The following is a 12254-nucleotide window of genomic DNA, read 5'->3' as shown; positions in this document are numbered from 1 at the left end:
CAGGTTTATCCTGTTTTTGGTGTTTGTTTACTTCTTTCCTGTGTTCTAAGCAGTTCACAGGTGGCGACCCCTCTCTTTCATCTATTAACTCGGTGCTCAGGCACTGAGCGTCAAACTTAGCCGTAGCCTGCCAGGGATTAGGGCCCTCTGGGGCGCTACAAATCTAATTAGCTTTCTCGGTATTCCAAGTTCTGTAAGAACGTTGTATAATGTTTCTCTCCTAACCGAGTCGTAAGCCTTGCTAAAATCAATAAATAATTGATGTACCGGGGTATTGTATTCCCACTTCTTTTCGAGTATTTAGCGAATGGTAAATATTTGGTCGATGGTTGATCGATTCCGTCTAAATTCGCACTGATAATCTCCAATAATTTAATCTGCGTATGGGGTCAATCTTGCTAACAGAATATTTGAAAGGATTTTATAGGATGTTGACAGAAGAGAAATGCCTCGATAATTATTACAGTCAGTTTTGTCGCCTTTCTTGTCAATTGGAACAATGATTGACTCTTTCCACTCTTGTGGAAATTCTTCCTTGTTCCAGATAAGGAGAATGAGTTTGTGTATCTTATTCCACAATTTTTCGCCTCCAGCTAAAATTAACTCAGCCGGAATTTCATCTACACCCGGAGATTTGTGTTTCTTTAATTTCTTTATAGCGGCTTCCACTTCTATTCGATTGGGTTCTGGAATATACGGTTCTGCGGTGTGTATCTCCTTTTCTCCACGCACATTAGTTTTTGGCTGCGTGTTCAGCAAATCGTCAAAGAAATCTTTCCATCTATTTAAGAGGCTATCCGTATCAGTGAGAACTGTACCGTCAGATTTCTTTAAAATATAAGCACGAGGTTGATAGCCTTTCTTAAATTCGCTGATCCCCTTATACATGTCCGGAATATTTTTATTTTTACTATTATCTTCAAGCTCCTTAATTTTAGCTTTCAAAAAATCCCGTTTCTTTGTTCTAAAAGTTTTGGAAGTTTCCCGCCTGATGTCTGCGAAATTTTGTGTAGTTATTTCATTCGGATTTTGTAGCCACCGTAATTTTGCCTGTTTTCTCTTCTCTGCTAGTTTAATGCATTCTTGGTCGAACCATGGTTTGTTCCTACGTATTTCCGCGTGTCCCAATTTTTCTATTGCTGACCTTTTAATGCTATCTCTAATTTCAATTCAAGTATCCTCAACACTAGTGCACTCCGAATCTTCTAAAACCGAGAATCTATTCGAAACTTCAATCTGGTATTCCTCTCTTACCTGGCTCTCTTCTAATTTTTGTAGCGGTAGCATTATACATTATTTGGATTTCAAATTTCCAGATTGGGAACGTGGAAAGCGACATAGACGTCGCCTATTTCTCAAAGAACTTGGAAGCAAGTTGGTCAATGACAAGATTCGACTAAGACTTCAGAAACCACAAACCTTGCAGTCTGGAGTTCGTCTATCACTTAAATCTCTAGGGATGGAAACTCCAAAATTGCAAGCTGCATCTGCTGAAACTGGTAGTTAAGAAAAGCCAGAAAAGGATGCGTTGCCAACAGTGTCCACGTTCCTTGGATAGAAAGGTGAAGACAAAATGCAAGTGTTGCCTCACTCCTTGCTGTCCGAAACACGACTACACAATATGTGATAATTGCGCACGGAACACATAAAACATGTGAAATAAATGATGTTGAACTTGGTGAATACTAGTAGTAAGTAGGTTCTGTTAACATATGGCACATTTAGTACGTGATAAAACCTATTGTAATAATGTTAGTTGGAAAATATGTTGCTTAGGTTAACATACGATCATTTAGAAAATGCTGAAACCTAATTGGTAAAATGATATGTAGGTGAATACTGATAGTAAGTGGCTAAGAGTAAGTTATCGCACATTAAGAACATTTTGAAAAAAATATGATAATAGCGTTATGTACTCAGTTTACTTTGATTTATTACATTTGTATGAGGATTTGGTGTTTTCAATGAAAATAAATGGTAATAATAATAAAAATAGATTTCAATAAGAAAATGCATAATAAGAATTAAGTACTAGACCAATAAACATACTAAAGCATAAGGTAAAGTGAGTTTCAAAGATGCAACTCATGGGAAATCTACTTATTAAAAGATGGGGTTCCGCCCGGACTCCAGGTCATAAAGGTGCATATTATAAGAGGACATAATGATAGGATTAATTGCTGCGATTCGCACATGCTTTATGTCGAACAGGTCGTTCAATTCTTTCATTATAGTTGAAGAGATAGGATGCCTGATCCGTCAAAATAGTTTTTGGCCATATCGGGTAATTAATTAATCCAGATGCCTACAGTCACGGTGGGTGCCTTTACGTTACCTAAGAATAGTAACACTACGAAATTGATAAGATATTCGAGCGTGACTAATATATACTGGTAACCGGTACTACGGTGATTTTATTCAAATATATCGAATAAAATTTATACTCCATCTTGTGAGTAACTCATCTTTCACTGGTAGGAGGTGAAGAACCCTTGTTTCTTTTATGGCGGAATATTCACTCTATGACAATCGTCAGAAGAGCAGACCTATTCCTTGATAATTCTTCCCATGTTCAGGAAATACTACCGCTCATTCAGTTTTGAGTATGTTCGGGAAAAACTAAAATGACCTGTGCAAAAAGGAGAGATATCAGCGTCTTTCAAGACATCGTTAATAGCTTGGTCTGGTACCACTAACTTATTCCCGTCCTTCATGGTTCGATGTAATAGCCATCGACTAAAACATAGGGTTTTAGCGTACCGTCAGTAGTATTAGCTGTCTTTCTGAATCAGTTCCCTAATATGGGGATCTTCATACCGTAATTTCTTCCAATCTATCTTAGACTCATGGTCAGAGGACAGATATCTACGCAACCCTCTTCTTGTCCGTACTTAGAGGATAATTCCTTTTTTAGTGGGCATCGCGATAAGAGGTCGGCCGTCACGTTGTTTCTGCCGCTTACATATTCAATCTTAAATTGATACGGCAGTTTTCTCTATGTCGCTAGGTTTTATGAGCATTTGGTGGTATTTCGATAAACGGTCCAACGTAGTAGTACATTGTGTACCATTGAGGAACGTTAGAACCTCGTCTATACGCAGTATCGAGTAAATATTTGGCTTCAGAATAAGGTTAAGTTTTCGATAACCGATACAGAAGTGATACGTATTTCATTTTTAGGAACTACAACGACGGAGCTGGAGTATGTGCTCTGGCTCCTTCTTATAATGTTGCCATCCAGCATTTTCTGCACATCTGCCGTGATTATTTCCCTCTTTTCGGGAGTCTACCAATATAAGGAGGCTGAAAAACAGGAACATCTGTAGTTATCTCTAGCGAGCACATAAATTTGTCTGTTGCCGCCGAGAGACACGGTTTGTCGCAGGCGACGACATCTCGGAATACCATACGCATGTCCAATAATTGGTCTTTCTCATGGGGTTCTAAGTTCGGCTCTATATTCAGAGCTTTACCTAACTCTTCCTTAGCATGCGTTGGCTGGGACACGCAGGTTGGTTGGTAATTGTTTCTTAAAAACGCTGTTGGTGTAAAGTTTTACCACCTAATCACTTAGACCAACGTTCGTTTCTTGAGAGCCCTTTTCGAAGGGACCCTGCTATGAGATTTCTAGAAATTTACCTCCGGACAAGTCGCCGTTTAGAGGTGCCTTCTCATTAGAATATGTTTCACACATTTCATCATTCGTACCTATTGAGCAAGTCTGATAGCCCTCGGTAGATGATTCTATCGAACTGTTGGCAATGGCGGTTCTAGGAGAATGTTTCTTCCTCAGTTGTTTCGAAGAGACAGGCTTGTTGGTTTTTCTTCCACCGTTAACAGAGTAAGAAACATTTTCTACCAACGTATTGAGCTGCCAATATCCAGTTCATGAGTCTGCAGTTAATATTCCTTTCGTTGTGTCTGAAACCATTTGCTCTTCCTTTCGCTTGAAAGGGCCTCTTTAAGGTAATTATAGGCTTCGGAAAAGACACTTTACGGGGCTCCCTTGAGCGTACAAGTACTCGTGACCAAATAGTCGTATGGCGGACATTTTGCTCCTTTACCCTTGCGAAATCTTTATATGGCGTCCCTCCAAATTGTAGAAGTTTTGATTCTTTTTACTGAAATTCTGGTTCCTAAAGTGCCGTATTTGAGCAGGGGGATTACTGGGATCGTTGTATGATATATGTGGTTAGTTTTTTTCCTTCCCGCAATTGTTCACAAAATATCTGTGTCTCGGAAGCTCTCGCTTGTTTTGTTCTTGTATATCTTTCAACGGGTGTTAAATCTAGATTACAGACCGCGCTCTTACGGAAATTTCAAAGATTCTGAGAAATCTCGAACCAGCGTTATTCTCCAGTTTCCATCGCTATCCGCGAGAGCTAAATATTTACGGTGAATAGCGGTGGCATACTACATCAATGCACTTTCGACAAGTGGTTTTTAAGTGATCTTTTATGTAGCATGCCGTTCTGACCTCCGGTAGGTAGTCTGAAAGCTGGTATACTATTACTTGTATTCGTACGTAACCTTTCAATCGAATCAACACAGATAACTTAAGTGACAGGAATTCATTATGTACAAATCAAATGGTTATCCCCCTGTCAATTACATGTGACGTCCAGTGGTCTCCTATATTTATTTTAACTGTACTGAGTTGACCTCGGTCAGCGCCCAGCTCATAGTCATTAGAGTAATTATTCCGGTAGTATTTCTGATCACTTTTCGGCAATGCATAATCCGGAGAGTAATAGCAAACTGAAACAGATTCAGATTGCACAGTAGTTTCAAGCAAGGACAGTCTACACGACCATTTTTTCGGATGACGCCAGGACTAGTATGCAAATATGTCCACGAGTTCCTTTCGCTATTTCATATTTTCGCAGGTATTCTATGCATTGCTCTAATTTATCTATGTCTTTGACATTAAGCATTCGTTGCTGTAAAATCACTGATAGTAAATTCACTCTGAGCCTATGCAACACTTCCGACTCATCTGTACTTCCATACAAGTATTTAAAATCTTTCTCAAGTATTTAAAAAAGGTATGGTATCTTTGCCTACCTTTTTCGTCTATGTTCTAAGTCATATTCAATATTAGCGCGATAAGGAATAGACGGGAACGCAAATTGTTCCTTACTTCTTAGCTCTGCATAGTTTAACGTAGGCTGATTTGCTATTTCCACAAACTACTAAGTGGTTGTCCGGGCTTTTAAGCAAATAGGGAAATATTTCACCATTTCCTGGGCTGTCCAATCGTATATACGTACCGTCATTTCCTAGGAAGAAAGAAAATTCTTTAAAACCTCATGTACCGACTGAAAATAACGGGATTTTTACATCCGGATAAATACGATATGCTCGAGATTGAGTAAAATAATAGGGTATGCGGACTACCTGCCGGTGGCGGAGATGGCCAATTTTCTTCTAAATTTAAATTTTGAATCTGAGCTTTCTCTCAGCGAGGTTGAGACGAAACGTTCTGTAACCGGACTAGTCTTAAATTATGTTTCAGATTTACTAGTAATGTTATGTTTTTGTTTTGAACTAGTGTCCTGAATTGAATCTGACCTTTGACTGCTGATCATTTCCTTTCAATCGCTTTCATACGAAGAAAATTCAGTAATCATGTACTCTGACTTTTCTGTGGAAGGTTTTCGTCGAATCTAACCTACTCAAATCCCTACTCTGTGACTCTGTATTTTGTTGCGGTCTAATTTCTGCATTTTCTAACATGTTGGGCCCACTAGTAGTGGAAGAGCCCGCACTATTTTAGCGGGATATACTGTCCACTTTCCTGCACCTCTTCATTTCTTTAATGGCCGCTGATTAACTGTTACTATGTTTCGAGCTCGTGTAAGCTGCACATAATAAACTACTACTAGGTCTGTCACTATATTTTCTCGAGCTGTTCACAAGGGCATAGATTCTACTAAGGTGTCCCAATTAGAATAGGTAAGGTCGTCTTCTGGGCTCAACGGAGTAAACAGCGCTGCTTCCTTCCTCAATAAGGTAGAAATTAACTCTGGGTTAGTTCTGTTGGAATGCTTTAATTCCAACTCTGGGGGAGACTCGTCTTCAGCTTGTAATCGGTTCAATTTATATTCCAGCCACGCTTCCGTTACAGTATCATCATCGTCGGATTCGGAATTACTAACGGTTTCGTCTGAACATCTAACTGGCCCAGCTACACCAAGCAAATTATCTGTGCCTTCTAGGTGCGACAGTTTTTCTTCCAGCGGAAAGCTTGCGGGCTTGTTTGAGTAGAAACTCTACATAACGCTTTGAGATCCGGATTAGTCTCGATGCTAATCATTTATGGGAACCTAAAGTCGGTTTGAACACTACGGTTCGTTCTCCGCATGGGATATTCAGTTTGAACCTCGATGTCGATATTCCCTATTACATGTTATGTTAGTGATAAGTGCTCGTTAGGAATGATTGCATCTGCCAGAAAAAGTACCCATAATATTTCTACACCCTAGTCCATGCAATGATCAACGGTGGTCTGTACCTTCTTATTTTCCTTTCCTCTAATCACTGGTTGTGCTAAGGCTCCTATCACTGGCGATAAGTCAGTTTGTAATGATATCGTAAGTCGTTTTACTATTTCGTCGTTCTGACTAATATTTGAGTAGTACGGGTCATTTTCTTTATATTAACTTAGAACTTGCTGTTTGGAGGCTCTGGGTTCGGTACACGTATCAGCCAAGTCAGGTTTAACACTTATACAGACAACGCTAAGTTCGTTACTAATAACAGTGTTATGAGTTTCCTAGTCAAACTGTTCTAACGCAGGTTAGATGGAATCTCAGATCGTTCGTACTCTACTGGGAAGTAAATTGTTTCCGGACTGCCAGGTTCACGCAAATAGAGGAAGACTTTTTTCCTACTGCCATTTTCGGTTTTAGGAGATTTATTTTCTTATAGTTCGTTGTCTATTCCCGTCTCATGAACTGGGTTCGACTCTACAATAGGAAAAACGCCTGTGATAGATTATAACTCAATAGTGATCCTCCTACCTACCTGAAAAGCCAATATTCTGCTACTTCTAATCACTCTTGTAAATTATTTTTTCTTTCTCAAGTCCCTAGCATTCATTCTAGGCGGTATTTCGTTTATTTCCGATTCAAGAACCAAAGTCCGAAATAGAGGAAACGCTTTCTTGTTTCCTTGTGCAGGATTAAGCGCAAGTCCTCAAGGACTAAGAACTGCTAAGCGGGTTGTTTTACAACCGATCTCAGGTGATTCTTGCACGTCAGAAGTCGGAGTGGGAGGATCTAAATACAAGGTTCTATCCCACGTATCAATATACATCGGCGCATTAGTATGTTACCATCGACTAAATTGAGGAATAGCGTATCCTTTTGCTTTTTCACTACATAAACAATAAACATTGCGGTATGAATCCCACATATAACAATGTTTTCCATCGCCAGCTGGGCAATGTGATTTCCCAGTTCGCGATAGCGTTTTTATTTACTGCGGAAAACTCATGGTTCTAATCTTCAATTTTGCCCTTTTTATTTTGTTAGTCGCTCAACATATATCCGTAGCAACGCTATGATTTAACCTAGTTCCTACTATAAAACATGCATACAGCAGAAATAATGTAATTCGCGAAGAATAAAAATAAAAATGAAACTTTACCTCTGGTACATTGTAGCACTGGCCTTACCGATACACGAGCCTGGGCAAACGACATAACGAGTGTAAAAGTAAAACAGCAGTACCACCGGCGGTTGCCACCAACTATTACAGTTGGGGTGTATAGTTACTGTGTAGAGTTCACAATTCATACCTGACGAAATTCCATCAACCTCTACGGTGGTGTAGTGGTTTGGTGACTGAAGATGACGCGGTCCTCCGGTTGTAATCCGGCAGACGATCACTAACGATTTGAGGGCTCCACCATGATTAAGAGGCGTGATACGAACCACATAGCGTGTGTTCGTAGCAAGGAGCACATACTATTCCATTTAGTACAATTTTCATTATAGAATTTTGCTTTGTATGGATTTGGAATTTGTTATCTCTCTCTCTCTATCTCTCCTTCCTTCCAAACGGGACTGTAATTAGCTAACATCCCGCATTTAATCCAGATACTCTTATCTTCTTTGATTCGCTGGTATGAAGTAAAGCTCAAAGAGAATACATATCGAAGTCGTAGCTTAGTTGTTTGTTGTCTCTAACCGTGTTATCATAATATCCCCCTAGGAGAAGTTCAATGAGACATAATAGGGTTTATTACAATATTAGAATAGATATACAAGATGAGTGCAAGAGAGGAAACATAACTATGTGAAACATTAATTTTTTATGTGTCGTGATTACATAAATCGCTAAGATTAACGTATATAATTTTGCCCGATAAACTATTCCAAACCAGAGATTTTCACCCTCGCGAGGGTGGCCCTCTCAAGGGCATCCTCACCCTCAAATTTCCTCGCGCACAATTAAGCGAGGTTGAGATTTTGCGAGGGTGAGTAGATATTCCCAACACGAGGGCGAGTGTGGGCGATGGACAACTCCATTCGAGAAGACGACGGTGCGCGAGGGTGAGGAGAAGTTTCGGCAGCAATGGCGAGGATGCACAAGGGCTAGGGGAAATTTCCAACACGACGGCGAGTGAGGGCAACGTACAACTACCTTCGCCAAGGCGAGGATACGTCTTCAGCACGAGGGCGAGGGCGATGGACAAATCCCTTCGCAAGGAGGAGGGTGAACGAGGGCGAGGACCAATTGTTACTGGAAGGGTGAGGGTGTGCGAGGGCGTGGTTTGCGCGAGGGAGAGGAACAATTTCCATCGCGAGAACAAGGGGGAAGCGAGGGAGACGGACAAGCCTTCCTAACAACAACTACTTTGAAAATGCAGTTTGACCACTTTTAGAAGAGTATAATATTTAAAATAAAATCTGCAATGTCCCCTAGATGATAGTTGATGTCATAGTAAGATTATAGAATGGTCATATTTTTTCTTTCACTTAATTGCAGTAGACAATTTCTCTTGTGTACTTCTACATAATTGTTAAAAATAATAATGCAAATGAATATAATATTTACATGTTTGTCATGAAAGTTCCCGGATAGAAATAGCGCTACGTTTAGAAGCGAGTGTGCCTCATTATCCCGCCTGCGCTAAAGACTATTTTAGTTATAAAGTGTCTACACTCTCACGTTTAAAGAGTACTGATGGACAGACAGTCACTCACGTCATTCAGCAGTAAATGACATAACCTTAAGAGCGCTGATATCTCAACAAACACAAGCAGTGAGAGAACCAACAGAATGCAGTAGATCAGATGGAAAAAGACTTGATGGAATGAGTTTTGATCAGAGATTGCCATCTTGCACTGGGGTTGCTCGGGTTCAGTTCTCTCAGTTCGTCTCGCGCTTAATTATTAGATGAATAGTTCATATTAAGTTTCTGGAAACAAGGAATATGTTCTGAAATTGATTGAGCAGTAGTTTATTTCTTTACGTTTCCAACTTCTGTTATAAAAATAGATATTAAGTGATATGATACGTCCATGAACACACCTCGATGGTATATCCTCAGTGAGAATTCTTTGGATTTTTCTTTCTCTGCTTCCACACAAAACCAAGTTTTATATGGTCAGGGCACACACACACACACTGACCTATATATATGTATGTTTGTATATTTGTGTATTATGTGAGTGTGTGTGTGTGTGTTTGTGTGTGTGTGTCCTGGGGCACTACAGTATATGCAATATACTGTATATGCAACTCACTTGAGAACCTGTGGTCCCGGAATAGTGTTCCCAGTCGGACCATGCATCTTCTAAGTCCATAATATTACCTTTCTGCCCCTTACTTTGAAGCAACAAAGCTTTAAATTTGTATCTATGACTTCACTCAGGAACAGCCTCCACTTTTAATTATGTGTTTGAAGACATGTTCCTTCTAAAAAATACATTAAATATGATAATTTCTTAAATAGTGCTTATGCAGTAGTATAAAGTTCGTTCGGACACATATTATTATTATTATTATTATTATTATTATTATTATCATTATTAGACAATAGACAATATTACCTACTGACCAACTAATACGCATTTTTTGGAAAAGTCGTCAGAACGAACCTTCAATTTATGGCACCCGAAGAAAAGATTTTATCTGCAGCTATAACGCCTACAGGCAATCTCGGACTGGATTCACGACGTACTCCTTGGGGGCAGAGAAAGGTTTCTCCGATGGTCTGAAGTTGCCCCAATAGGAACACTAAAGAGAGGGGCAAATGACATTTCGTCCTGGAACGACGCATCAATTTCTTTGAATTTAGTAGAGGTGTCTTCCTCATCACCTTAGCAAAAATTGAATCTAACTTCTACACACAAAAGTAACACTAAAAATGGGTCAATTATTTTTGCAAATAAGAAATATATACCACATATTACAAAGGGTGTAATTACTGGAACTGTAAACAAAATTCACCAAACTAATTTCGCGCAAATATCTAACTCAGTCGTTTACGTAAATCTTATATATTTCCTTATACGCTAATAGTTCATCGAAAAAACAATATGATAAAACAACACTTTTTAAACCTCATCACCATTACCACTCTTTTAATTTGCACTGTGAGACACACGAAATTTTTTTTTTTTTTTTTTTTGAATCCCGTGAGCAACACTAGTTCACCCCAGTCTTAGGTCTCAAACACACTTTTTTTTCCTAAGTGATCCGTATGTAAAACCTACGAATTGATAAAATACATTGTGCGATCACAATGAAAAGCATTTATGAACGTTTAAAGATAAACTAATCGTTACACAATATATCCCAATAATAAATATGGGTTAAATGTTATTAGATACGCACTTCCTACATTTCTAGTGACGCAGAAGTATTCCTAGAACATCTAGATAAGGTAATACATTTTCTACGTAAATTTACAGAACGAGATGAGAAGGGAATTTTCGAGAAACGAGACAATAAAGAAGGTTCGAAGAATTGAGACTGGACGAGGTCTATAAAATGTACAAGACGAAATAATAAACATTACCTCTCGTAAGGGGCACGATGGTTCAGTGGTAGAGCGTTCATCTCCGTAGCATGGAGTTCCTAGTTCGATCCCAGCTTGCACTGTGTGAACTTTGTGGTGGACAAATAGTGCTAATGGGTTTTCTCGGGGTTTCCTCGTTTCCTCCCACTTTCTTCATTCCACCATTTTATTCATTTCTCATCATCACCGCCTACTTTAGCCTAACCCCCATACCCATGGGACGTAAAACTTAAACATTTCACTTCATTGTTCTTATTTCTTGTATCGACTCGTCTCATGGAAAACACCAGTTTTGCACCGAAAGATGTAAAGTAAAATCTAGTCAAATTTTACCTGAACATATTCATGGTACTATTAAGCGTCGTGTGGTAAATGATTTGTTCCATTTTAGGTGATCCGGAGTAAGTTATACGATGGTGTTTTTCTTTGTATAGGAGGTATTTTAAGGAAATAATTCACGAAATATGTTGGAAAATTGAGCAGTTCCTCGCGAGGCCTTTCTCACCCTAAAATAACTTCGCCCACAATGATATGAGGGCGAGGGCGAAGGACTACTCCCTACGTGAGGATGACGATGAACGAGGGCGAGGAGAAATTTCCAGTTTGAACGAGATCGAGAAATAACTTTCACTGTGAGTGCAAGCGAGGGCGATGGACCATTCCCATTGCGAGAGCGTGAGTGAACGGGGGCGAGAGCCAGGGTGATAGACAACTCCCTTCGTTAGGGCGAGTGTTCGCGATAAGTTTCCAGAATGAGGGCGATAATAACGAGGGTGATAGCTGTCACCACGGAGACGAGTGTGCGCGAGGGACGATGGACAATTCCCTTCGGGACGGAGAGGGTGAACGAGGGCGAGCCAACTGCCACTGTGAGAACGAGTGTGAGTGAGGTCGGAGTAAAATTAACATTCTGTTCAAAAAAAATCGAGTTTAAAAATGAATTGAAACCTTTACGTTTTACGTCCCACGTTTATGTCGGTTAGGCGAAAGACGGTGATGATGAGTGTTGGATGAAATGTTGGAATGAAGAAAGTGGGAGGAAATTCGAGTTTAAGAATGTGTCCACGCTTTCTGTTATTCCGTTAACTTATTGTTCAATTTCGGGAATGAGCGAAAAGTAGTAAGAGATAAAAATAGCAAAACGAGACAGAGTCCATTAGAATAAAACTCGAAAGGAAAGAGTAGTGTGTTGGACTACCTTCTGCTGTGTGAAGGGTGATGC

The 12254-nt window shown here is 39.6% G+C and overlaps 1 protein-coding gene across 2 annotated transcripts in view; it reads right to left on the bottom strand.

Moving 5' to 3' along the window:
• Nucleotides 1-12254, bottom strand: part of LOC145694434 (uncharacterized) — a 238260-nt gene that overhangs the window by 125176 nt on the left and 100830 nt on the right. The window lies entirely within an intron of this gene.

Source organism: Thermobia domestica, chromosome 9 (genome assembly GCF_964235325.1).
Source record: "Thermobia domestica chromosome 9, izTheDome1.hap1.1, whole genome shotgun sequence".
NCBI classification, from domain to species: domain Eukaryota; kingdom Metazoa; phylum Arthropoda; class Insecta; order Zygentoma; family Lepismatidae; genus Thermobia; species Thermobia domestica.
Note: the sequence above shows the minus strand (reverse complement) of the source record. Positions and strands in the feature narration are given on the sequence as shown.